We start from the raw sequence: 26,869 nt of genomic DNA on the forward strand, positions 1-26,869 counted from the left end.
GCTTTAGGTTTTAATGAGAGATGTTTAATGACTGTATGCTGTAGGGATCTTCACATGATCCAAACCTCTTTTCCCATATCAGAAAAAGACCCCTTTTCCTGATAGTTAATTACTTTAAATAGGATGTTTCCAAGTGGATTATTTAAAAGACCCCGTGTCAGACAGATCCTTATTTGGTGGCTTGGCAGCTTGACTTAGACTCACTCTGCTTTCTGTCGCTGCATTGATTAGCTTATTCCGCCCCTTTTTTCTTTGCTTTGTTGTGCAGTCTTCTGCACTAACTCACCTCATGTGATATTGGTCAAGTTGGAGATCTCAGGGACTTGTGTAATCCTTTTATTTACTTTGTTGTGAGGAAGTAGATCAAGATGTGCAAAGGTTAGCTTTTCTCAGTAAAAATGTTGGTGGTGTTTTCATTGAATAGGAGGGGGATATTGACTGGTCAGTTTCTGACTATGATTGGTCATTGCAGAGCCATGAGAATTTTCTGTGCATTTTATGTTGCCACAAACTTCAATGCATCCATCCATCCATTTTCTTTACACCCTTGTCCCTTGGTGGGGTCGGGAGGGTTGCTGGTGCCTATCTCCAGCTAATGTTCCAGGCGAGGGGCGGGGTCACCCTGAGCAGGGCAACACAGAGACACACAACCATGCACACACACACTCACACCTAGGGGCAATTTGGAGAGGCGAATTAACCTGACAATCATGTTTTTGGAAACTGGAGTACCCAGAGAAAACCCACACATGCACAGGGAGAACATGCAAACTCCATGCAGAAAGACCGGGGCTGGGAATTGAACCCAGAACCTTCTTGCTGCAAGGTAAAGCTCGATCAACTGCGCCACTGTGCAGCCCCAACTTCAATGCATTTAATTTGAATTTTGTGCAGTAGGATAGATGGTTTTCAAAACTTTCTAAGCGTAAAAATATGGAAGGTGTGTAGCATGCAATTATGTTCAGATCAAATGTCTTTGCAGTGCAAATTTTATCAGCATTCAATATTTTGGGGATGTATGTCTCTACTAGCTTTCTACATCTACACACTCATACTTTGAAAGTGGATCGAGATCAGCCTGATTTGACAAATAACATCAGCGAAAAGCAATTTTTAAGGCTTTAAAAATATTCTGAGTTAGGTTTAGGTCTAGACTTTGACTAGGCCATGCTAACTGAAGTTCTGGTTGTAAGGTTGTTGTCCTGCTTGAAGTTCCTGGTCTAAAGTTTTTGCAAGTTAACAAGTTTTCGTCTAGGACTGCATTTCTTTAGATTCAGTTTCCCAGGAACTCTGACCATCTTCCCTCAACTCTGCTGAGGAAAAACCTCCACACAGCATGACACTGCCATTACCGTGATTTCACAGCACAGACGGTGTTTTCTTGGGTGATATGATATTTTGTTTTATTGCCACAATGGTATTTTACATATATAATATGAAATTAAAATTTGCGCTCATCAATTTGACCTGAGCCTCTTCCTGTAGATCCTGCTTTGTCCCCTGTATGATTTTCAACAGTGACTTTCGTCTTTTCCATGAAGGCCAGATTTGTGGATTGCTTTGTACCTCTTCCAGCTGGAGCTCTGTTCATTCCCTTATTGCTGCTGGGGTTTTTCAGCACAGACCACTAATTAGGACTTGTAAAGTCGTGACGCTGCTTGAATATAAAAACAAAATCAATTGCAAACAGGTTTCAGATTCAAACATTTTCTCTTGAGAGCACTCGCTGTTGACCGTCTTTTTCCAAATATTTTTTGACCTGCTCATTTTCACTTGTAGAAACTGTAGGCAGCTTCACCCTCAAGTGAATTTGACTGGAGAAAAATCGAGGTTAGGGTAGTAATTATGAAGAAAGGGTCCAGTTGATTCATTATTTTGTAATCAAATGCCTATAAAATTTCATGTAATTTTGCTAAACATGTAATTGGGTTAAATAGTTTAATAATTATACTTTAGATGACTTGTTATGAAATGGAGGGAAGAGCTAACACTTAGCCATCCACACAAAGCCTTTTGGGTGGGGTTTGAAGGGAAAAGCAGGTCCTGCTGGGAGTCTGATCCAGTGATAATGAAGAGAGCTGTCTAAGTTTTCGCTCTTTTCTTTTTTTACAGGCTTAAAAAGATCATCCATCTTTGATTCAAGAAAGCCTAATGCAATATTTCAGCAGCCTCTACAGCTCTTTTAAACACTTTAGGCTTTTCTTTTCACTGTGGTGTTTTTTCATACTATGCTTTATGTATAAAATAGAGTTAGGAAGTAGCAATGATTTTCTTATTAGGCAGAAAATGAAATGAAATTTAATTTTTTAGGTCATATATTTGAGCTTTTTTTATGCTTGCACAGAACTGTCTCACTTTGATCTGAAAGTAATGTTCTGGCATAATTTATCTGCCAAAGCAGCAAAACTAAACATATATCAAAGACACGTCCAGCTTGTGGGGAAATAGTTGCAATGATTGTAGTTGAAACAATAATTGGCATTCTGATTGCTTAATCCTGAGGTGTACCTTCGGATGGTAGCCAATAATCGCAAATATCAAATGCAAATGTGTAAAGAAAGTGGATGCAGATGTTGATGTTCCCATAATGCATAGCTGAAATGCTCTTTTACACAGTAAGTTGGTGGAAAAGTGTATCATGAATAGATTTGAAAACTTGATGGTGGGCAATTTAAGGAAACGCTCTGATCTAGTGCAGGTCATTTTGATCTTGGACTGGTTCTTTGATGTTAAGTTGAATCGAATCTGTTAAGAAAATCTAATCTAATTCAGCTCTACAGTACACTCATGACTTTAAGTAGGTCTGATTTAAAGTTAGCAGCGCATGTTTTTGTGACTTATCGAGCCCTGTTGTTTATTTTCAGTGTCTGTGTCCCTTTTGATCTCCTCCTTCTGCAGATAGTAGATGTCTGTTGGGGTCTCCCAGTGATTTGCTGTGAGTATCGGGTATGTTACTTATGTTGTAATGTCACCGCCTCGTTTTTAGATATTTTATATTTAAAAATCCACTAATAATCTGGGGCTCAACCATGATGTTTCTTTCTTCTGACTAGAAGTAAGTAATTTTACCATGTCGAATGTGAGGTGAGTAAATCTTCATCAACGCAGACAAAGAGTCTGCATAGCATAGAATGAGATTAAATTGTGTCATTATCAAGTCACTGCTGCATCATAATCAGCAAAGTATTTGTCACTAAAATTTAAGGCCGATATCCAGTAGTGCGACACCCTTGATTTGTAATTTTACTGTAAGAAATGGAAACAAATACACTGAACTGGATTGTTTATTTTACTGATATCAGTTTATTCATCTTTATAATTATTATTGTTTATAAGGCTTCAGATTTGGTGGTAGAATTTGCTGGCCATCATAAGGATGTAGGTCGGTTTTCTGATCCTGTGAGCCCCAGATGTGGATCAGACCTGAATCTGGCAGAAACATATGTTTTCTGTTACCTTACGGCAGCTGGGAGCAGGTGCTCAAAAAGCTCCAGTGCTTAGCCAACAAGTCCTTCATCTGGACAGATGTCTCTGGTTGTTAAGGCTGGAGAGAACACTGATTTGATATTTAAGCATTTCAAAGGAGTCCAGCACTGCATTATCTTGCAAATAAACTCTGCTTCGAGTTGTGTTTTTAAAATTCAAGCAAAGGAAATAATCTTGCACACATTAGAAGGATATGTAAATGTGCAGACTAGTTGATGTTACCTTTGAAAAATGTACTTATCTCTCCAGACAATAAATAAATACTCTGTTGCATTTGTTTTTAATTTGCCCAAGTAAAATTCAAGCTCCAATTTAAACGAAGCAAACAAAGGAAAAACCGTAACTGACAGTAGAATTTTCTCGGCAGTGGGGCAAAAAGCTTTAAAGTGATTTTAGTTAAGAATAAACAATAGGAGCTTTTCTGAAATGCCAGCAAACGGAGGATGATTTATAAGATAAGCAAAAATAATTTGTGGTCGTCTGCATATTCATTGCTGACTTGTGCCATTATTCAGAGGCTCATTTACATTTTAAGCAGCATATCATGGTCAAGGACTGTGTGTACTTCCTCCTGCGAACCTCTGGAGCATTGCAATGAGTTTGTCTTTAAGCGGAAAGATGTGGCTATTGATTAGAGACGGCTTGACCTGTGTTGGTAGCAGATGAGCAGTCCCTCAATTTGAAATCAGCGAGGGATCACACCATTGATTGACCTTGATCAGACTAAATTAGGCGAACAAACCGCTTGCGTTTATTTTGTAATCATGCTGTAATATGCATTCCTATCTTAATTGGGTTTGTCAGATCAATGGATTTGTTTTTTTACTGTGAAGCTTTAAGGAAAGGCGAGCCTTTCAACTTCTCATTTGTGGGGTTCTAATTATCTCCCTTCCCTCAGGCTTTTCATCTGTAGGAATTTTTTTCAGAGACGTGCGTAAGTGCAAGTAAATGTTTGTCAATAATATGTCAGTCCATCTGGGCTGATAAATACTAGCTATCTGGCTTTAGATGTGTGACAACCTAAATATCAACAACAAGTGTGACTGGTTTGAATTGCAAAATGTCTCGGCTGGGTGATGATGCTGCGTCATCTTTGGCATTTAGCCAGTTCAAAATCTGGGGCTGAATTTCAAGGATACAGAGAAGCGAATCTGTTCTGTGTTTGCATCCCGGAGAGGAAAGGAGTCGGTGGATTGATGTTTTTGGCTGATAAGGACAAACTAGAGCAGGAAGGAGATTGTTTGTGTAGCAGATGAATTCAATATTATGACGCCCGACACGTGAAATGAACGAACATTTTTCTTTAAGCGTCTTTGTAAAAACCTTCAGAAATACATAGTGTTGTCCATTTAGAGGAGATATTTGTACCCAAGCTTTAACTTCCTGGCTGATGTCTTGGCATTGAGCTTCAGTATTTCCACATATTGTTCTATCCTCATAATCCTATCTGTACATCAGACTCCAGTCTCCAAAAAGATAAATTTTTGGCCACAATTTCATTTACACATAATTTGGCTTTCTATGTTGCTTCAGGCACCTGTCTACACATCTCTTATGTTGTTTTTTTGTCTTTTGGATGGGCTTTACTGAAACAAATTTTGTTGTGATTCTGTACAATGACAACAATGGCTGATTCTCTGATTCTGGTATTCAGCAAACAGAAATAATTACCTGATTTAGGTAACTTATAGATGGTCTATAGATGGCTTAAGGAGCACAGCGGTGAGTTTGAGTTGTTGACTTGACCTCCAAATACCCAAGAGCTCAAACCATCGAGAATCCGTGAGATGTGCTTTCCAAACATGTTCGATCCGTGGATGTCGCACCTCACAACCTACTGAATCTGAAGCAGAAGGAGCCTGAGGTGTGGCTCAGAAACCAGTTGTGACCGTTTCTTTAAACATTTCTTAATACAGCAAGCATGTTTGACCATAGAGTGACCTGTATCTGGTTCTTGTTGTTGAGAATACACAAAAAACATTCTTAACCAAAAAAAATCCAGAATAATTGACCCAAAATAATATATGAAAATTGTATGCTGTTCTGTTAATAGCTCAAATGCCTTTATGATTTGCTTACTCCTTTTTTATTTAAAATCTATACATTTTTTTATTTAAATTATTTTATGCATATACATTATTTACATATATGTTTAGCGGGGAAAAAATTAATTTTTTGTGTCGCTAAAATCTGGGTACCACCAATCTAAAGGATGTGCCGCCAACATCTCCGGAGGTCTAGCCGCGCCCATGTCTTGGCAGCAAAGAGGAACCAAAATAGTGCTAAGGTAGTAATTCTTATGTTATCCGTGACTGGTTTAACTTGCAACTGGCAAACAAAAGAACAGGTTGTAGGTGTTGTAGGTAAATCGGGGCAAGACGGTTATGAAAGTGTGCAAATGTTCTACATGCCAAAAATAAAAATAAAAAAGATATAAAATACACAGAAGAAAAAGTATCTAGAAGAAGCAGTGGACAGTCGGTGGTTTTATTCATTTCCTATTAGATTAAATTTATTATCATCTTTTGTACTCCCTTTTTGTTTTGTTTTTTTTGTTTTGTTTTTTTAGAACACATTAAGATTTTTACCAACATTAAGCAAAGGCGCCAACCGACTCTTCAGGGTTCTTGTTGAATCCTAAAGAGCGGCGCTGCAGCCGCAGGACCGGAGCTCAGCGGGGGAGCCTATCCTGAGGCCCCGCTTCCCTCTGGTGCACCACTCTAATGTGGGAACGTGCTGCCTCGCATTATCAAGAGCAACAGTACGTCTGCCATTTGACTGTGCTGTTTAACAGGCCTACGAGATGTTTGTGTCTGAGGCTGACACACAGTAGGGGCAGTGAGCGTGTAAGCACAAGATTGGATCCTCCAGCACATGTCAATAAACAGCCAGGGAAAATGGGGAGTTATATTGCCACTGCCAGTCTGGGAAGCCAGGAAAGGTACAGTAAATGGCAGTTTTGCCTGAGGAGTGGGGCAAATAATATAGTATCCCAGCCTCTGTAGATGTTATTAATCTTCATTATAAGGATTAGACCCACTGGCAGGGTATGACAATAACTATTGTCCTCTCACCCGAGGCCAGTTGGCCAGATAAACTTTATGGTCTTAATATTTTGTCAGTGTTCTGGGCTTTCTTTTGCTTGCTTTAAATCACCTGTTTAGTCCTTTTCTTTCTAAATATCGACAGCTAGTTACAGACATTGTTGTTGTTGCACTTAGAGCTCCTCGAAACTGCTTTATAACTCCTGAAAAATGATTCAGATAAAAGCAGAGGTATACATGAAGGCCTTTGCTAAGTCAAAGAGTTGACAAGTAAAATGGTGGAAATAAATGAATTATTTTTGCAAAAATGTGCTGAAATAGTATGGATTGAGTAGTTGATACCCTATTAAGAGACTTTTAATTAGGGATTCTGATAAGAACAGCATTAAAGAAAATCTTTCCTAGCCTCCCTGCCTTGGGCGGTGACTCTTTAACATTAATAATAGAGGCAACGTCACAATGGATGCCGCAGGGATCAGGTACTCTAAAACAGAGTTTAACTTATTGCAAACAAAGACAAAGTGATTACAGAGTTTACATTTTGAACAGTTTTTTTTTTCACCTGATATTATCATAATTAGCATGGCTAGCATTACTATAACAGCAGTTTCGGGGTGTATTCCCTCAGCTTAACTCTGAGATTTCTACACCTAGCATGCTCCAGAATATTTTAAGGTTAAAATCTCAGAAAGGTAAAACCGTTTTCTGCGGTCTGCACAGCCTTCCTGTTCTCAGCTGAAATTGTTGCTCTCTTTCTCACTGCCTACGTTTTAGAAAATAGTTTGCTGTTTTGGTAATGTCTTATGCCTTTTTGTCCATAATCTAACTTCGTTTTCAAAACGTAGTAAATGTGTCCACACTGAAGAGTGTTGTCAGTGTGACATGGTAACTAAGGTGTACTGCAAATGAAAAATGAGTGGATTTTTGTTTCCAATGGGCTTATCGCCTGTCAGGGTTGATAAAGCAAACACATCGGTTATTTCTGGTCACCAGCTGATTGCCCTGTACAGTGATTGCTCTAAGAAATACTTCTGAACAAGATGACCGTCATATTTGTTTTGTGCCATGATTATTTGTTTGGTTATATCAATAAAACGGATTCTTATTTGTTAAATATGGGTTAAACATTAAACGATACCATTATGCTCAGCATACAATGGGCCAGAGTTTCTCTCAGAATACTTTCAGCTGCTTATATTAGTAACTCAAACACCAAAAATGCCTTAACGTGTATTAATTTACACAGTGGGAAAACATCTTTGCACGCAGCTAAAAAGTTCAGTCTTCCTTAAATCTGTGTCTGGATTGGCTGCTTTGCAAACCAATGAGTGGCATGTCAAGAACCATTGCATTTAGGTATTTGAGCTTTCCAAGCTGCATTTATTTTCTTTGGATTGTTTTAGATATGCTACTGAACTACGGGTTAAAGTAATTTCAGAGATGGTTGTTTTTGTATCTTCTGGAAGAGTACCAACAAATTCTGCACGTAGATTCTCATAAAACTCAGTAAGACTGTAGAGCAAATTTAGCCTTTTGAGATGTTTCCAAATTAATGTGATTAGAGCATTATCTCAAATTACACAAATACTGTCTGATGGAAGCTCACTTTGTTGTTGGAACGCACGCATTGCCAAAGCAAATGCTTTTTTGGCTGTCATTTATAACTTACCTCCATCCTGATCAAAAGAGCTGCTTGGCATGATGCTTGTTGCTGCTGCTGCTGCCTGAAAATCCTCTCTCAGCCTTAACCTCCATTTTCTCTCAAGCCTGAAACACCAGTGAGTTCAAGGAGAAGGGAATCTTTTGTTCAAGCTGCTCATAAGATTGCATCAAGCATTGTATCAATCACTGTTTGTCAGCCATTGAGGCAGTAATTGAATTTATGCAGAAATTTAATAAGCTTAATTACTGAAACATAGGACCTTATAGGAAGGCAAATGAAAAAGGAAGATGGGATCTTAAGCTGCACTGTACAGGTCATTTATCATATTCTGTTCATAAATGTTTTGCTAATGAAGTTTATGCCATAATTTGCACTTCTTGTAGATGATATGTCCTTGGAACAAGTTGTTGATTATGTTAGATTTTACATGTTGAGGGTCTCCTTTTGAAGGCTGTATTTTCCTGGTCTGGATGAGTATAAATAAAGTTAAATAAGTATAAAGAAGGTACTCACATTTCCAGACTTTTTCTTCCTCCTGTCCTTCAGTATGTTGTTCCTTTCTCTTTTACTTTCTTGTCCCTCATATCCTTTCTTCCTTGTGTTCTATTTTTCTTTTTCTCATTCTCTCCATAATTGTTTCTTTTCACCTTTGGTCTTTCTTTCACTTCTTTTTTTTTTCTTCTTCCTGTTTTCATTTGTTTCTTTTTCTCTATTGTTTTCATCTATTCTTCTTTCTTTGTCCTTAATTTCTTTCCCCCCCCTGATCTGCTTTGTTTTCTTCTTTGCATCACTTCCTCTTTTGTACCTCCCTTCCGTGTTTTTTTCTTATCCTTGTTTTGCTTTTATTTTTCCACTGCTTGTCTTTCCTCATATTCTTCCACCTTTCCCTTTTTTGTTGCCTTTCTTCCATCATTTTATCTTTATGTTCTTGTGTCCAACATTTTTTCTTGTTTCCCTTCTTTTTTGTCTTTCTTTTTTTTCTTTCCTTCCATCCTTGCTGTTTCTAGCTGTCCAGGTTCCAAACATAAGGCCTACTATAAATTACGATACATTAATAGTTGAATCTTATTTTTTATCGTGAAAATGAATGTAAAGAAAGCAAACTCAGGGAATTTGATTGTGGCATACCTTAGAGTTTTTACATAAATATATGTGGGAATTCTGATGAAAGTTAGACACCCTCCCTGTTTAGTCTTTTCCTAATGGACACCATTTAATAAACTTGCCTTTCAGTGTTCATTTTCTTCAAGGGTTTGCGTTTTTTCTTCTAATCTTTGCCTGTCACACATGGGAATTGAAGTTTCCCATCACTTGTCAGAAATGGCTGCCAGATCGCGGTAGAGCGGATTGGGACTCTCATGTTCACGAAAAAACACAAGCGATCTAATGAGTTTCGTGAGATGGTTTAATTTCGAAGACATTTTTCGCAGTAGGCTCAAATTTGAATATTGAAATTTGTTCTGACAGCCTCACCGTGTGCCACCTCAGAGTTTGTCAGAGTGTTTCTATGAGCAGATTTAACATCGCGCCGTTAATCAAATTTGACACAAAGAAAAACTGTGTGGCTTTTGTTTCACTTTGTAACCAAAAGCGAAATTAAAGCCAGAGATTGCTGCACCATGTGCCAGCAATTAGTGCGTGCAGCAGATGTATCTGGTTGAATTTTTGAAGGAAAATGACAGCAAACACAGGCTGTATACTGTAAGCTGAGCCAGCAGCACCTCGTATATTTGTCTGCTTAGCAGCTTTCTCGCACTCCCACATTAGGACTCATTAATGCACTGGCAACACGGATGTGTAAGAATAGCCATTCTCTGTATTTTCCCATCTTGCTGGTGATTAGACTTACAGAAATGCTTTTGGTTAAGTTATGTGGGCGAGTCATAACTACAAAATTTGCAGCAAGGCGCAATTAAAATCTTGGTGTTTAAAAATAGCGCATTTTAAATAATTCAGGGCCAGTTATAGTAACACGTTGGGATTTTCCTGAGGTCTTTCCCCTACGGGTTCCATCTTGCTCAATAAAACAGCCGGTGTAATCCAGCTGATTAGTTCATGAATGTATTAATCTGGCAAGTCAAAAATGATGTGGTCTGATAGTTTGTCTAAGATGAAACATTACTTCAGCTTCTGTCGTGAGAATTTTATCCATCAAGACATCTGTCCATCATAATTAGTCTTAAAGAAATGTTGTTGTTTTTTAAATGACCTCACCATACTAAAGCATTTCATCAGGCACTACACTGTTTGATGTGGATGTTGCTACTGAGGGAAGGAACGTGCTAAACCCAAACAAATAACAGTGTAGATGTGTATAACACAAAATATACTCAGTTATTTTCTTTGATAAAACCCTGATTGGTCTCTTTCTGATGAAATCACATTTTAAACCTTTGCTTATCTTTTAACAGATTGTTCCCAGACTTTTTCACTCGTCTTTCTTTTTTTAAGGCACATTTAAAGTTGTGTGGGTGTTCGAGAATATTCTGGATTTGATGTTTTATCACCAGGAAACACTCAGGTTTGTGCTAAGCACTGGGGAGAAGCGAAACATAAAATATCTGATGCATTTCGATAAGCTTCTTATGGTTAAACTGTTTAAATACTTTGTTTGCAAAGCATAAGTAGCGAGGTGAGGTCAGAAGCCTGTTTTTTTTATGTTTTTATCAGTATGTTTGTCTTGATATGGAATGCCTCATGAACTGCCCCAAGATTTGTCCCATCAATCTGCTGTGAGAGAGTGGGCTTCTTCACAGGCTGTCTGCCGTTCTTTCATTGTGGCCCTGTTGGGAATGGTGATTGGATCTCAGTCAACCAGCAATAGATGGATTGGCCCTCAACTGGGATGATTGAGTGGCGCTCCTGTGTATGCACGTGTATATAGCTTTGTGTGTGCCGCGGTGTGTGTTGCGTGTGCTTACCGTGTGCACCATGCTACCCTCTCCGAAACAACAGCACATCTGTTTCGCTCCATCTCCTCTCGCTCTCTCATTTGAATTTCGAGTTCTCTCAATCATTGCCAGCACTGCTTTGCACTGCCTCTGGCTTACTGGTACAGAGCGGCATGGTTTTCCTTTGAACAAAGTTTCTTGATTTAGACATCAAATTATCATCAAGATGCAACCGAATGTAGTCCCGATGGAAATTTAAATTCAAGTTGACTCTATTAGAGCATCTGTGATGTAAAATGAAGCGATACAGGATGAGGCAATGACTGTACCTTTCTTCCCCATTCATGAGATACAGAATAACTTTAAATCGGATGCCTAATGTGAGGATATATTTAAGCTCAGTCTAAATCTACCTTAATGTGACCCTGGGTGGGAACAGAAAGATATGGTTTTTATGTTAGGAAAACCGTCACACAGCCTGATCTGGAGGCATGTCACTCATAATAGTGTGCACTGTGTTGTATTAGTCTATTCCCTTTTTAATGACTTGGTAATTGCTTTGTCCCCAGTTATTGAGATGACTGCCATGCACTATTACAAAAGTTTAATGATGTGTAACTATTCCTCTTAACAAAGCCATCAATCACAGGTGTCGCTATGGCAACGGCATTAGTCACCGCACAGATGTTGTAATCAATTGTGACGCCAAATAAGGTTGCACGCGCGGCACGTGGAAGTTCCTCTACCTGCAGAAGTCGGCCTTTATGAGTTTTGTAAAAAAAACGGGGGTTATGCAAACCTAGTACATGTTCTGTTGGTTCTATTTATAGTCTTATGGAAATTAGTTTTTTTTTTCCATCTCCCTCTCTCCATTCTTCATTTTATGAAAATTTACTCAGGCAGTGGAGCAATCAGGGGAAGTTCAATCATCTGTTTTTCTGCAGAGTGGCCAAGTTACTATAATCATAGCTGCTTAAACCTTGGACTTATTTTTGGTCTTCATGAGTTGTTTGAAAAGTACTAGATTTGAATGTTTTCCTAAGGCCTTGACGATGAATTAAATCAAACATTGCAATGCAGAACACATCCATTAAAACATCCGTGTTGCATAGTAGGTGATAAAATGAGTCACATTTTTAGTAAAGAATGCCCACAGTTCGACTAAATTGGTGAAAATCAGAGATGCACCTAGAAGTGCAAGTATCTTCGAGAAGTGACACTCATAAGTTGAGAGCAGATAATAGGAAGGCTGAATGAATTATACTTTGTGTTTTTGGAGGACTTTCAAGGTCTAATTATTGTGAAAAATACCGTATTTTAGCGCACCTCACTATAAGCCACACCCACAAATAAAAAAATAAAAAAGCTGTAAATGTACATATAAAAGCCGCACCAGGCTATAAGCCGCTGATATCTCCGGCGCGCTCGGTTTTCCACAAGGACGCAGCAGAGGGCAGACGGCTGCGTCCTCAATACATCTGCTATTAAGGACGCAGCCCTGCGTCTCCAACGCCGAACCATGGATTTGTTCATGCCGAGCTTACGTACACTGGCTATCGATCTTTACAGCCTTCAACTTAAAATGGGCATCATATGAACTTCTTCGTGTGGTTTCCATGATGAGGGGCTCTGAGTTTGAAAATATTTCTCCGTCATGTCTACTGCTAGCATGTGCTTGTTCTAAATGAAAATCAGCACTTTCTTTTCATTTCCAATTTTGACCGCATGGTTCAAAACTTGGGGAAAAAAGTAGCAGTTTATATTCCGAAAAATACGGTACTGCATTGAGAAATTGGATTTTGCTGACTTTTGTGTGCAAGTTGTTACTGTGGAAATAAGAATCAAATTTCGCTATTTTCATTTTACAAATGCAGTCATAGGAACATATGTTTATATACAGTTCCCAATTTTCTATTTAATTCAGAACAGCTGTGTCTATAAGCAGACCCTGCAGCACATCTTGTTATTTCTTATGTCTTAGAGTTTTTGGAGTATAATATCAGAACCTTGAGGACATTTGAAGACAAATATGGATTGGCTCAAATCCTAAATGGTGCCCAAATCTGAGAATGAATGAGAAACGGCTGAAGGTTCCAGTTCTGTGCATCTAGAGGTGTAACTCGCAGCAATGCAAGCTGGGAATGCCAGTCATTTTTAAAGGCTCAGTAACTGTAACCTCTGAATTTCTACATTCATGCAACCATCATATTTCTGAATCCAACTATGATCCGAACTAAGAGCTTTTGAGTGCAGATACGTTTTTTACTTTCACTATGCTGCAGTTACTTTCCAACCAAAGAAACGTCTGGCGCGATGATTGTCTTCAATCTTTCTCATAAATGTTTTTTTTTTTTTTTCAGTATGCCCTTTTAACATTCCAAGGCTTTTTCACAAAGTATAGCCAAGAGAGCATCAGATTAAACTGGTTGAGGAAAACCAAATTGTAATTGTCATACTTGAGTCATTCAATTTCCTCTTTATTGACCTTCCTGAAATCTCAAGCAATTTTAGAGTCTCATACTTTTGAGTAACGTCTGCCTTTTACTATAAGGCCAGTCATCTGATTCATTTCAACCACTTAGCCTTCAATTACCCAGCATCTCTTTAGTGATGGAAGCCGAGGCGCCAGCAGTGGCTGAAGCAGACTACGGGACTTTCCCGTTTGATTTTGAAACTGACTGCTGAAATTTTACCCTTTGTTTAATTTGGTTTACCCAGAAACACCTACTTATCTAGTTAGAATTACTTCTCTAGGTTTATGTAAAAAAAAAAAAAGGTTTTGTGTCAGAATCCAAAGTTGTTGACTCCACATCATGCATTTACATAAATACAGAAAGTGACACAAGCCCCTTTCTTTTTCCTAAAGCCATTTTCACACATGGGCAGCATTCTGTTTATCCACTGGCAGCTGAATATTTTGGTGTCATATGTGAATTACCCCCCAGACGCTTTCTGCAGCATTTTATGACAGGAATCTGACATGGTCGCTTCAAGTAACATATACGTTTTACCAGAGTAAATGGCTGCAGCCACTATAAACAGAGAGCAGTGGCAGGTGATTTGGTTTCATCTGCTGAAATCATCGTGGCAAATTTTATTTCTATGAAGGTTAGGGCTCTCCAAAATGCATGGTTCTACTGCAGTGATTTACAACTGCAAGTCTATTTTTCATCAATAGGAAGATGATAGAAAGAATCTCCTCTGATGTTTCTTAATCAACTGTGATTGCCTTGCAAACCTGGGGAGGAGCTCCGGGGATCCACAGCTCGGGTTGAGAGGGTAATGTTGACATGAACACCATTTGCTGCGATCTCCACAAATTGAGCTTTTATGAATGGCAAGAAGTCAGAAGTCATTTGAACTGCTGGCAGTTTTTAACAATCTGCATAGGGGACATAGTGGAAGAAGGTTTTCTGGTCTGATGTCAGCAGAAGTTAAAGGGGACATATCATCCAAAATTCACATTTTGCATTGTTTTCACTGCACTGAATTACATGACTGTTTGTGTCCTCCACTCATCCCCCATAGCACTTTACCAAAAGTGAGCAAAGTTTTTTTTTCTTGTTTTTTTACATAAAGAAATATTTTAATTGGCACACAAAGCAACAAAATCTACAATAGCCTATCGCCTTGTTTCTGTTGAGAATTATTGATTAAAGGCATATTTCTATAGGAGTAGTTTGGTTTTTTGTTTAAACTCCAGCCAGTTTTTGATAGTAATGAAATTTATTTTACCATTTCAGTGTGTTATAGCCACACTGTTTTTCTTTTATTAAGGTTTTGTTTGTTCTAGTGGTCTTTATTTGAATGTAGTTCGACAGGAAAGTGGGTAATGAGAGAGGGGAAGACATGCGGTAAATGTCGCCAGGCCGGGAATCAAACCTGCAACCACCGCCACGAGGACTAAGGTCTCAATACATGGGCCGTGCTTTGCCCCTGCGCCACCACTGCATCCCATAGCCACACTGTTTTGAAGAAAATATATCATCAGACATTGAAAAAATAAAAAGACCAAGGATTTATGTACAAGTTAGCTGGTATATTTATTGTTTTCTGGCTTGTCATCCTTATTCTTTCTTACAATTCCCAGCGCTGGAAAACTTGACCTTTTTCTGCCTCTTTTGTAATCCCTCAATCTATTTATTTTTCAAAGACATTTGGAGTTAAGAAAATCAATCTGAAAAATGGACTGAAACAGATTTCATAAACTTCTTTTGACTTATTTTATCTGCAAATTTTGCCTAACCACAGTCTATTTTTCTTTTTTCTGACAAGTCTTTATTTTTTCCTTCACTTAAAGTTGAACTAGCCAAGCTTTTCTGTCTATGCAAAATTTTAAGAGCAGTCTCTTAGTGAGCTGTTGCAAGTAGAAGTAATATTCTACATAAATAATTTATAATCATCTGGCAATTAATATAAAAAGACCATAAGTAGTGTCAAATGCCTGTAACACCTTTCAATAAAACACAAGAAATGTAAAAAATAAGCTTGGTGGGTCTTCGCTTTATTTCACATATAACATATATAGTCTTAGTCTTCTTTGTTGCATTAAAGTCACCAGTAACTTAAAATTGTCACACAAAAAAACTTTTGCCCTAAGTTGTAATGATGCTCGTCTTGTTGAATAATGATTTAACTCTTAGTCACGAACACTGGCTTCTGTTTGGCTACAGCCACACCACAGCCACACCCAAACCTAATCCCTAGAAAGAAAGAAATTACTTAAAAAGAACCAGTCCGACAACTAGAAGTACATTGAATAAACTAAAACAGCACCACCTTATGCCCCAGTTTAAAGAACTTGCAGGATAAGTGAACGTAGTCAGTCTGGAATTGGCTTGCTTAGTCTTTCCAAGGTTTGAATCATAGTGAGAGCCGTTATCCACAAATGGGGGTGAAAAGAACATGCAGCAGTAACGAACCATCCCAGGTATGACTGGCCGACCAAAGTTACTCCAAGAGTGCACTCACAACTCATCTAGGAGAGCTTAACGTGCCAAAGGCCTCACATGTTAGGGGTCATAATTCAAATATAAGAAAGAAAAGACTAGGAGCAAAAAAAAAAGGCATTCATGGGGCAGTTCCAAGACAAAGTCTGTACTTAAATGCTATTGAGAAGCTGCGGCATGACCTTAAAGACATTGTTTGGAAACACTCCAGTGTGGCCAAATTTGAACAGTTCTGCAAAGGATCAGCTCAAATTTGCCCAAAGAAATGTTTGCAAAGACTTGTTGGTAGCATCACCATTTATTTGGTCAAATACAGACAGGTTGGGTTGGACAGGCTTTCCCTTCCAATAAATAAAAAGATCACTTGAAAACGGTTTTGTATTTACTCAATTCATCTTTAAGAATAAACTTTCTTTGATCCGTCATATGGAAGTGTGACCACAAAAAGAAAAAGCAGGAACAAAAGACATCTGTGCGATGTTTGTAACTATAGTTAGGATTGCAGGTAAAGCGGTTATACTCAACCGTCTCCACTAAGCTGATTTCTTCACTGTGTCGGAAAAGAGAAACATTGTTTCTGTAATTTGATGTGGTGGATTAGAGAACCTTGATTTCCCCAGGTACAACACTCCAGGGGAACATAAATTTCTCTGCCTTTGTCTGCCTTTCTAATCGCTTACAAGTGCACATATGCATGACAAAAGGCAGCAATCAGGCAAAGTAATGGCACTGAGTGGCCAGATGAAAGCACAGATCATTACACGAGAGCGGGTGTCACTATGTGTAATCAAAAATAATTCTTCGCTCAGCTTAAACTAAAACATTATATGGTCCCTTTGGTGGTCCCTCATGGCAGTCTGAGCAATGCTCTGCTTTGCTTACCCCCCTCCCCCCCGATACTCCCACCTCCCACCCTTTGACCTTTTCATTAGACAAATAGGCCAGCCCATTCTCTGGGCTTCACTTTTGATTGACGGCATCTGACTGTTTCCGATGCCAACCGTGAGAAATGTGGGGACAAAAGCCTCCGTCTCCTCCCCTCTCTCACGACTTCCTCTCTTTTCTTGCCTCCCTTGTTTGTGTCTCTCAGAAACGGAGCGTGTGTGATATCATATGTCCTCCGAGTGGTCCGCACATATAACAAGAGGGTGGGATACAGCAGATGCTAATTCTCTCCACTCCAGTCTTGTTTTTCAAGAGGAAGTTGAATGGATTGGTCACACTTTGCACAAGGTCGGTGGTAATATATTTTTTTTTCTCAGACATATGTTCATGCATTCCTTTGTGGATTTAAGCACATTACAGAAAACGTTTAGAAGGTCAAGTTAACTCATCGCCGCCAAATTCACAGCTGATGTTTCCTCTACAGCTTATGTTTTTGTAACATATTTAGTGGAGGTGTTTCTGCTAAAAGAGAATAGGACAAGATAAACCTAGTTTTCCATAGTGATAAAAGCATACATAACAATGTGTCTCATGAGACGAGACGGCACTATTTTGAGTTCATATTTACATTTTTGAGGAGAGTCTAAATCTTTTTCACCAATAAAGCAAAGGTTTGACAGATCACAAACTTTGTTTTGAAGATTCTGTAATAGATGTAGAATCATTTTGCTCCAGTTTGACTAATCTGTTGTGATTTCTATGCTCATTTATTTCTAAAGTGGTCCCAACGTTAAAAAATAACTGAAAATTGTCCTTTTTTGTGACTTCACAAAAAAACCAAAGTGTATTTTATAGATTCTCTGCTCAGTATTGATTAGAGATGAGCAGGTCAGTGGTATGCACAAAAAAGATGCATGATATTGTGTTGGCACCTCAAGAACTATTTCCCATCTAACTTCAAAATAAAAGACTCCATAAAGCGCTTGAGTTTTAGATTTTTTTAGACTCGTAATACTTCCACAAGAAATAGTTTGGCATTTTAATATTCCAAGACCTTATGCCACACAATCTTCTCACACTTTTCTTGTTTAGCTTACATTTTGAAATGATCAAATGAAGTCTTGATAAATATGATGTAATAGACCTTTTGTTGTTCTTCTTCAAAATAAGAGTACCCAAGTGCAGTTTCAATATAACTTTGGTGCTTGTAACATCGTGTGCACATTTGTTTGGACTGTAGATGGGTTCATTGTGAAAAACAGAAAACTGATTTTTAAAGCACTGTTGAAACCATTTGTCCGTACCATTAGCAGCTAAGCATTAGCTGCTGAAGATGGTAATGTTTACAAAACTTAAATATACTGTATTAATAATTCAGAGCTGAACTGACTTATTCTCACTGGTTATAGATTATTCAGAGTACAATTTGTGAAACCTTTTGGGATCTAAAAATTATTTCTAAAATCTGCTGTTTTTATGAGCCAAATATTGTGTATAGTATCTCGTCTGATATTTACTGAATCTGTCATCATACCCCATACAAGTCTCTCTGTGTGAGTTATACCCCTTTGTGCCAAAAATGCAGAGGAATGCATTGTCTGGTTTAATTGCTAGTAGCAGGTAGCAAATCCCACTGTTTGTCCAGTTTGGTTGAAGATGTGCCCAACTCAGGTTTGACTACATTCCTAGAGCTGAGCTGTGACCTCTAAGATATACTGAATGAATTTTTATTAGTCACAACACGAGTTAATTTAATATTGCTAGTGTGCCCATGAGCGCAAATTTCGGTAATAATAAAGCCAGGTTTATTTATATGCATTTAGCGTTATAATATTACAATATTACACTTCATTACATAAGCAGCAGAATGCTTTCTTTTTTCCTGTCTCATTCAGTTTTGTGTCTTTGTCAGCTGTCAGACTGCTGCACCTCCTTAACATACTGCAGTTAGGGCTGTTGCAATTGCTACCAAGTAAAAGCCTTTATATTTTCAGCAGTCATATACTTATCTTTACGTCATGCAGTAGGCCTCATTTTCTCCCTCCCTGCAGCAGAATTGGTGCAATATCCCAAAGTTGCTCTTTTTCCTAAAATGATTCTTTTGGACAAAGATTTTCCTGAAGGGTTTGTAATAGAGTGAAATTTTGCAACAATTTTTACGAGCTGGCAGAAGATTACCGAACAAGATGTTCTTTTACCCAAGATGAGTATTTTGGGAAAACTACACTAAAGAAAAGAAAAAAAAGTGGACAAAGAATGTCAACATCATTCCTGTTTTAAAAGTAAGACGATGATATAAAGGGTCAAATAGGTGTTTGCTCTTTTTGAATACTGTCCTAAACTATTGAGATTTAGATTTCTTAGTTTGAAAAATTATATGTTTACTGAGGTATAAAGGCACTTCACACTCCTGCTATCCTTTGCACTAGTTTCTATATTATTGTAAATAATTGTTCCTTTTTTTTCTTGCACAAATACACTGCCTGGTCAAAAAAAGTGTCGCCACTTTAACTAAGTAAATAGGACTGAGCCTCCTACTGGATAATTACTGCATGGATAGACATCTTTCAGCTGGCAACAAATTATTTAACCCAACCGATGCAATGAAGAGATTCTCATTTCTTCAACAGCCATGTCAAAACACACATCCTGTGATCATGGAAAAGATGTTAGCCTGTTTAAGAAAGGTCAGATCATTGGCATCGAGCAGAGAAAACCTCTACGGAGACTGCTGGAACTACTAAACTCACCTTCAAAACCTTCTAACACATGATTAAAAACTGGAAGTAAAGGGGGAAACCATCGACTTTGAGGAAGAAATATAAAGGGAAAAACCCTTAAATTATTGTAATACTTGCTTAATTTTATGTATTTGTTCTATCTTACTAAGATGTAGTGTTTAAATCAAACTTTCAATTTTTATATACATAACACTGCTAGGTAATCTACCAAACAGAATCATAACAGGAATAGAACTAAACTCAGTGCAAGGTGGCATTCAGAAAAATTAAAAACCTCAGCCTGGATGGGCTGATGCAGTGTTTTTTCCTATTAGTATTTGCCCTGTTTTTGAGAAGCGCCTTTCTGAATGAGACAAGCTACGTTTGTAATAACATGGCAAAGCATAGTTTTACACCTAGATTTCACTGCGACCGTATAATCCTTTGAACAAATGAAAAATATGAAAAATGTTAAATACAAAAGCAATAAAGACCATGAGATATTATCACTTGTTCAACTGCTACATCTGTTAAATCTGCCCTGCTTCAAGAATGACAAACCATTTGTGCTTAGGGCACCAGAATGGCTAATAACGGTGCTGGTTGTAGCCAGTTGGGAAATCTGACTGCAGTAGCAACCATTCAACCCAAAGAGAGCAACACAAACGCTTTTAGGCCAGATGTCATAATTAGGACAGAAACATAAACATAGCACCCGTAAAGACCAATTTATACAGTTCATCTTCCAAAAAAAAGTTGATTTGGGGTTTAGTTACACTTTAAGCTCTTCACTGCTTTGAATTTTGATAGAGGAGTCTGTTTCAAAATAAAACACGTAAAGGTATAGTGGTGCAGTATGTAACTTTTACAAAGAAAGTTTTTCCCAAATTTGTTAAAACTGTCACTAATATTTGTATTATGTCATGACAGTGTACTATGGAACAGATAATCTGTGAAAATATTGAGCTCCTCTATTCTCTCCCTGAGCTGCTATTGCCGTTTGAAGAAATTTACTGCTTCTGACCAAAACAGCGAATCAGAACCAGGAGGAAAGTCTTAGTGCTGTCAGTAAATCTCATGTATGCGCTGCAAAATGTGCTAATGGCAGGAAAACAACTTACAATTAAAGAAAAAACATTTATGGTGGTCATGCTAACTAGTCTTAGCATTTGTGGGAGGATATGTTGTGGAGAAGCAGCTGCAGCGTAGCAGATAGCATGTACACAAGGGTGATTGACAGCGCGAAGACCCTCCTCCTGGCTCTGATGGTTGTCTCTGATTGAGCTGTGTGGTTTTGTTTTCAGCTGTAGAAGGCAAGAGGAATTGTATTTTTGACAGATAATTTGTCTTAAATGATACTATCATGTCATAATGATAATTTTAGCAAATATGTAAAAACATACTTTTTTTAAAAATAATATTTATCAAAATATTTTTAATTTCATATTTTGATAAAAGTTACATACTGCAGCTTTAATGCAGGGTTTTTAGTGAAACTACTGTTTCACATTGTGATTTTAGTAACGCATACATATTTTGATAAAAGTGACAGTAACTGCTAGTCTTATGTAGGCGTCTTAATTTGCATATAACGTGCAACATTTTTCACACCAAGCAGAAAATGTGCAGACTAAATGAACAGATTGGTCTATCGTCAACCAGCCACTGTAAGACCATGCAACACCACCGGATTGGGTTTCTCCTCATTGTTCGATTAAAGCCACTCTCCTCAGGAATGTTTACGCCTTCCTCTCCTTGCAGCTCGTTTGGTGCAGACACGGCTGACGGTTTTGAAAGAACAGGCCTAAGGGAATGCAGCGCTCACGTCTGATGTCATATCTTCCTGGTCCAGCACTTGTTCTTTTGGAGCTCTGTCGAACCAATCCCGCTCCCCACACTTACCAAACCCTCAGGCCCCACTTTGATCTCCCTTAACAACCAGGACAGCAGTTCAAGCATCTTGTTATATTTGACTGTTTAATCCATCAAATGTGTTTGTCTCAGCAACGGGCTAATGAAACATCTCTATTTAGGCCTTTGCCACTGATGAATGAGTCTTGTGATGGCGGGGTGATGTAAAAAAGAGGAAAAAAAGGAGATAAAATATTAAAAGAACGCTTGTTTCTGCACATTTCTCTTGTCCATATGCTGTTAAGTTAACACCGATTTTCCTCACCTTGCCTAAAATAGCGTGACATTAAATTCACATTTCGCCTGGATTTCTGATATGTTGCGGGTTGTTAGGCGATGTTTTACACAGTTTCAGTTGGGGAAAGGATGTGGACTCCTGACTCAGCCTTTTAGGTTGTGCCCTCCTGCTTGCATGTCCAATACAATCTACTGTTTCAGCCCCCTGTGGCGAAAATGCCAAGCCACTAAGCAAAATGTCTCAACTAATTAGGAGCTGTAAAGGAAAGCTGTAGAAATACATCATATGACTAACTTTCTTTCTTTCCTTTTCTCAGAACTTCCATTTTAGCTGCACATGTTCAGCAAGCAAAACTAAGCAGTTTGTATTCCTGCCTCCCAGATGAACTCCCGTCCTACTACTGGGATATTTGATATGGTTAATATCATGGCGGTTTGGTTATAAACCAGGTCCTTGTTTAAGCTTTCAATGGAAAAATGTCATACAAATTTGATTATCATTACAGTTAAATTAATTTCTATCACATTCGTTGTTCTTTCCGTCGCGTCTCTTATGAAATCCCACCGAGGCTCGTACATTGTTGCAGCTAATAGAATTTCTACGCTCTTCAAGGTCTGTTTCAGCTCCTGACAGACATTTTCCTGGTTCATGATGTCGGTGCTCCCGCTCCCAGATGCTCCGTGGATCTGATCTGGGTTTGAAAGCTGCTTTTTTTTTTTTTTTCCTTTCTCTCCCTGCTGTCACTTGATCTTCCTTTTTTTAATATTGAAAGAACTTTCAATTAACTCTGGGGTTTTTTTCATGCCTTTTGGGAGGTGGTCTTTTTGTCTCCCAGTTAACGTCTTTTGTTGCACAAAACAAAGCCACCTAGATTCTGCATAAAACCCACAGAGGCTGGGGGAGCTGTATCGTTTTCATCATGATGCATGGCCTATCAGAACGATTTTCAAGTTTTGCTCATTTTACAACATTGCAGACTGATCTCTCTCTCTCTGTATATATACTGTGTGCATATATATATGCATATATATATATATAAAATATGTGTGTGTGTGTGTGTAACAAAATGGCTTTTGGAACCAGATTCATACTTGGACTTTGGATTTCTGACATTTTTTTGGATTGACTTTTTATTATACATGTAGTATTTGTACTACACAGTTCATACACATTGTGATTTATTTTATTCTATTTTTTTCAATATTTTCCAGCCCTGGATGTGTTTAGAAAATACAGTACAGAAAAGCATTTATTACACTTTAATTCATTGGAGTAACTAAGTATGTTTTCAGGCCTGATAGTTTGGAAGACTTGGTTTTATTGGGCACCAAAACGACGACATCTGTTACATTTTCAGCTGGTGCGGTTTGTTTTCGCACCGCACTGTCAAATGATCTAAACTCTTTGAAAAACCTGTTTATCTCCCTTGTCTACAAGGGAGGTAAACCCTAAGAACTGCTGAAGGAAACGACATGAAAATGTCAGAAGACCAGCTCAGCTTTCTTCTTCACAAAATGTTAATAAAATGGAGTAGTGTCAAATAATCGGGTTGCTCAGTTAGTTAGTAATGAAGGGAAAAGAAAGAAATGAATTTTTTTGAAAAATTCTGGATTCATGAAGAGAATTTGCTGAAAGGAAATGATCATTAAAATCCAAGAGAGTAATGCAACATCGATGGATTCAAGTTGTTGTTAAGCAGACAAAGAAGTAGCATCAGATTTTAACACCCACAAGTCCTTTCTCCCTGTAGTTCCACACTCATGCGTTTGTTTTGTTTTATTGACCCGAACATCAGAGTTTGATACCACATTCATACCAGACTTTCTAGACAGAGTAACTGCAGTTTGATTGACTCTATCCGTCTGTCCAGCCATCCATCTCTTTGTCTTACCCACCAATCTATCTAACAATCCATCTGTTAGAAATCCACACATTGTAAATCTGCACCAAATTCTTAAATACGCTTTACATCACAATCCTCTCATCTCTGCTGTTGCTTTAGTACTATTTTCTTTCACAGGTTTTCCTTCCTCTCAACTTTCTATTAAATTGCTTGGCTGCTGCTCTCAGTTAGCAGCCAATTTAATTAACAATTACCTCTTCTGGCTCACCCCCACTCATGCAGGGTGTCGATGGCTTTGTGGAGTGAAGCTACAAAATATACAAGATTCACTTTTTTAATTGAATTACAGAAAAAAAAATCCCTTTTTGTTGGTATTCTAAGTCTTAGTGAACTTTACCCTCTTGCAACAGGGGAACATGTTATTCCTTCATGGCCATCCTTATGGGTGTGATCCTTCAGTCTTCTTCGCACCTTTTGCCGTTTGCATAGAGGTTTGACAAACGTGACACCAGGAGATAGATTTCCCAGCCAGCCTGGCTCTGAAGTAATGGGAATCTGGAGCGTAACAAATGGTGGTGCCAGTACAGGCCTGGCTCTGCAGGATGTGCAGGTGGTCCCTCCATTCCCCTTGTCAGCTCCCCCACTGCTGGCCATGGAGACTTGAGCAAGATTATTTTGGAGTTCAGGTTACAGACCAGCTCTTTCACAACCCATTAGTCACACTCCAATTTCTGTGATGGGAATTTTTTTTACTGTCTTCTCACATTTTGTAAATGTATACAGAGCCTTTCCCCTTCATACATGAAAGGTCACAGCATGTTTTTGTAATTTCTTGTCTGCTCTGATTACTTTCATCTTAACTGTTGGTGGTGGTTTGTGGTGATGGGATGGGGGGGGGTTCCGTGGAAAACTGATGTCATTTAGCCTTTTCTGCTGGAAATTACAGTGTACTCTCCATTTGACATGAATTATGAATAAAGGGTTTGAAGTGGAGTTAACAGGAAATATTCGCTTCACATCTCAAAGAGTTCAAAGGATTTTCCCTTAAGACGGGTTCTTTGTTTCCTTTTAAATCCCGACCCTCACTGAGCCAATCATTTGTATTGATTGTATTTTACTGCTGTGTTTGCTAATGGATGCTATTGTTATTCGCTCAAAAAAAAAAAAAGACAAAAAACCCCACAATAACTCTTGCGATTTGTACAGTTAATTAGCTCCATTAGCTCAGATAAGAAAAAACATGAGCTAAAAGCATTGCTGAGAAAATGTACAATCAAACAACTTTCTAAATTTGTTAATAAATCTCAGCTGTCTGGCTTGTGGAAGATGTAGAGCCCTTGTTGGATCTAATTGTTAAGATGTGACATGGCAAACTCAGTTGCTGCTGGAAATTTTAGTCATATTTTGCCTCAGGGACTAACTTTGCTCCCTGGCTTGTTGGTTAGTGTGTAGCTACTTGATTTAAATTGGCAATTTAGTTTAGGCTTTTTGACATGTAGACTAATTTTCATAGTCACCTAAGGGACAGGGGATGGTTTAATTCAGCAGTGAACATATTTAGGTGCACGGTAGCTTGTCCGCCCACTAGTCCTGGCCATCTGGTGACAAATTTGCTCCTCGGGAAAATTTGTATGAGGATTTTTCTGAATGCTTATTTGTCCCCTAAGAGGATTTTATTTCCGTTCCAATGCACAAGGTAGACGAAACATGCAGAAACACCTGTGTAGTGTAACGGTAAATCCAAAATGAATTCAGTCTGTATGAGTTTTTTTTTTTTATTATTGCCGCTTTTCAAATTTGCCCGTCTGAGTTCATTCCTCTTTTATGTCAAGGAGAACTCAAACTCTGCAAATTTACTGACGACCTGAATATGACACATTTCTCTCATACCCTTTCTTTTTAAACATTGAAGTTATTTTTTGTTAGAAGTACATAAATCAAATCGCAGTCATCACCACAATATCAACGTCTGCAACATCACACAGTGTTTGGACACAATATTCAGGGGATAGTATACTTTCAGAGACCACTGAATGGAGCGACATCTACATATTTGTAAAAAACACAGCATGTGTATGAGTCCTGTCAATCACACTTGTGTATACACTGCTCAATGTGCTGATGGTGGAGAATGGTCAGGACTAACCAGCCTAAGTATTCATGATGGACTCCGTTGGGGTGAACCGGTCATAACGTAGCAGAGAGCAAGAGAGGAAGGCGAGGAGCAGCGCGAATGCAAGCATGATTGACTGCGCTAAGACACTCCCCCTGGCTCTGATTGGTTGTTTCTGACCGAATGGTCTTTTTTTTTCAGATGGCAGTAGAATCACAGGGACGAGGCAGAAGAGCTAAATTTTTTCACTAAATGTTTATATAAATTATTTTTAAGAGATTGTGACATTATGCTCTTTTTGTAACGTTTCTGGGAACTCTGGTAGTAAAACAGACTCGCAACATGACAGACATGATGAAATACAACTAATGGTTGCTATGGAGACCTGGTCACTCTGCTTCAGTTCTCTAACAGTGAGTTTAGGGTGCTAATTTTAATTACAGCTCTCATCATCCTGCGCTCTACTTTGTGGTAGATGGATAAACGTTGGTTCTCATTCAGTCCTGTCTAATTTACACCCCCAGAAAAATAAAATTAATTTAATGTTCCTGCATGCTTTGATCACCTTACAAAAGTTGGGTATGAATAAAAAAATAAATTGGGATTTTTGTGAGTTTTCACCAGTGATTTTTATTATGAACTAAGTGTTTAACAGGTATTTTTCCCAACTTCATAAATATACACTAATTAAAAAAAAATTTTTCTAAAATTTTCACTCTAAAATTACAATATTCAAAAAAAGATTTATTTAATTCAAGGCCTTTTCCACAGGGATGCCATTAACCTCTATCACTACTGTTGGAAAAAAATAAATTGCCAGTTTATCACAAAAAAAACCCCAAATAGAAATGTTAATTCAGTTTTAATATTTCTATTAATACTCTGTTCTATTTGACTTACTAATTCTTGAAATGCTAGTTTTCTAGTATTAAATAAATCTTTAAAAATATGCAGATTTTTACTAACATTATCGCTGGAAGTCACACTCTGCTCATGTAGAACCTTTCATCCCGTCTGATCGTATTAACAGCTGGAAAAAACCGATTGCATTTCATATGTTGGATGTGATTTATATGTAAAGAGCATGTTAAAAATGCAAATCTTGCTATAGATCCCTACGCACAGA

At 38.1% G+C, this 26,869-nt stretch overlaps 1 protein-coding gene and 1 long non-coding RNA gene across 3 annotated transcripts in view; one reads left to right on the forward strand and one right to left on the reverse strand.

The window, feature by feature from the left end:
- The window catches only part of LOC148154732 (uncharacterized), a 51,207-nt gene extending 41,741 nt beyond the window's left edge, over positions 1-9,466 (reverse strand). Inside the window, exons 1-2 of the long non-coding RNA XR_015765903.1 lie at positions 8,707-9,466; positions 8,200-8,297 (exon numbers count right to left, since the gene is read on the reverse strand). This is a non-coding gene — a long non-coding RNA (uncharacterized LOC148154732). The remainder of the gene's footprint in view (positions 1-8,199; positions 8,298-8,706) is intronic.
- LOC106914758 (protein tyrosine phosphatase receptor type F) overlaps positions 1-26,869 on the forward strand; it is a 235,999-nt gene that overhangs the window by 21,018 nt on the left and 188,112 nt on the right. Inside the window, exon 3 of one of the 2 annotated variants that reach the window (XM_088014930.1) lies at positions 17,124-17,266. The exons of the other annotated variant lie outside the window; for it this stretch is intronic. The gene's annotated coding sequence lies outside the window, so the exon portion shown is untranslated. The remainder of the gene's footprint in view (positions 1-17,123; positions 17,267-26,869) is intronic. 2 annotated transcript variants of the gene reach the window in all.

Source organism: Poecilia mexicana, unplaced genomic scaffold (assembly GCF_051168715.1).
Source record: "Poecilia mexicana isolate PSO_F unplaced genomic scaffold, ASM5116871v1 scaffold_17, whole genome shotgun sequence".
Lineage (NCBI taxonomy): Eukaryota > Metazoa > Chordata > Actinopteri > Cyprinodontiformes > Poeciliidae > Poecilia > Poecilia mexicana.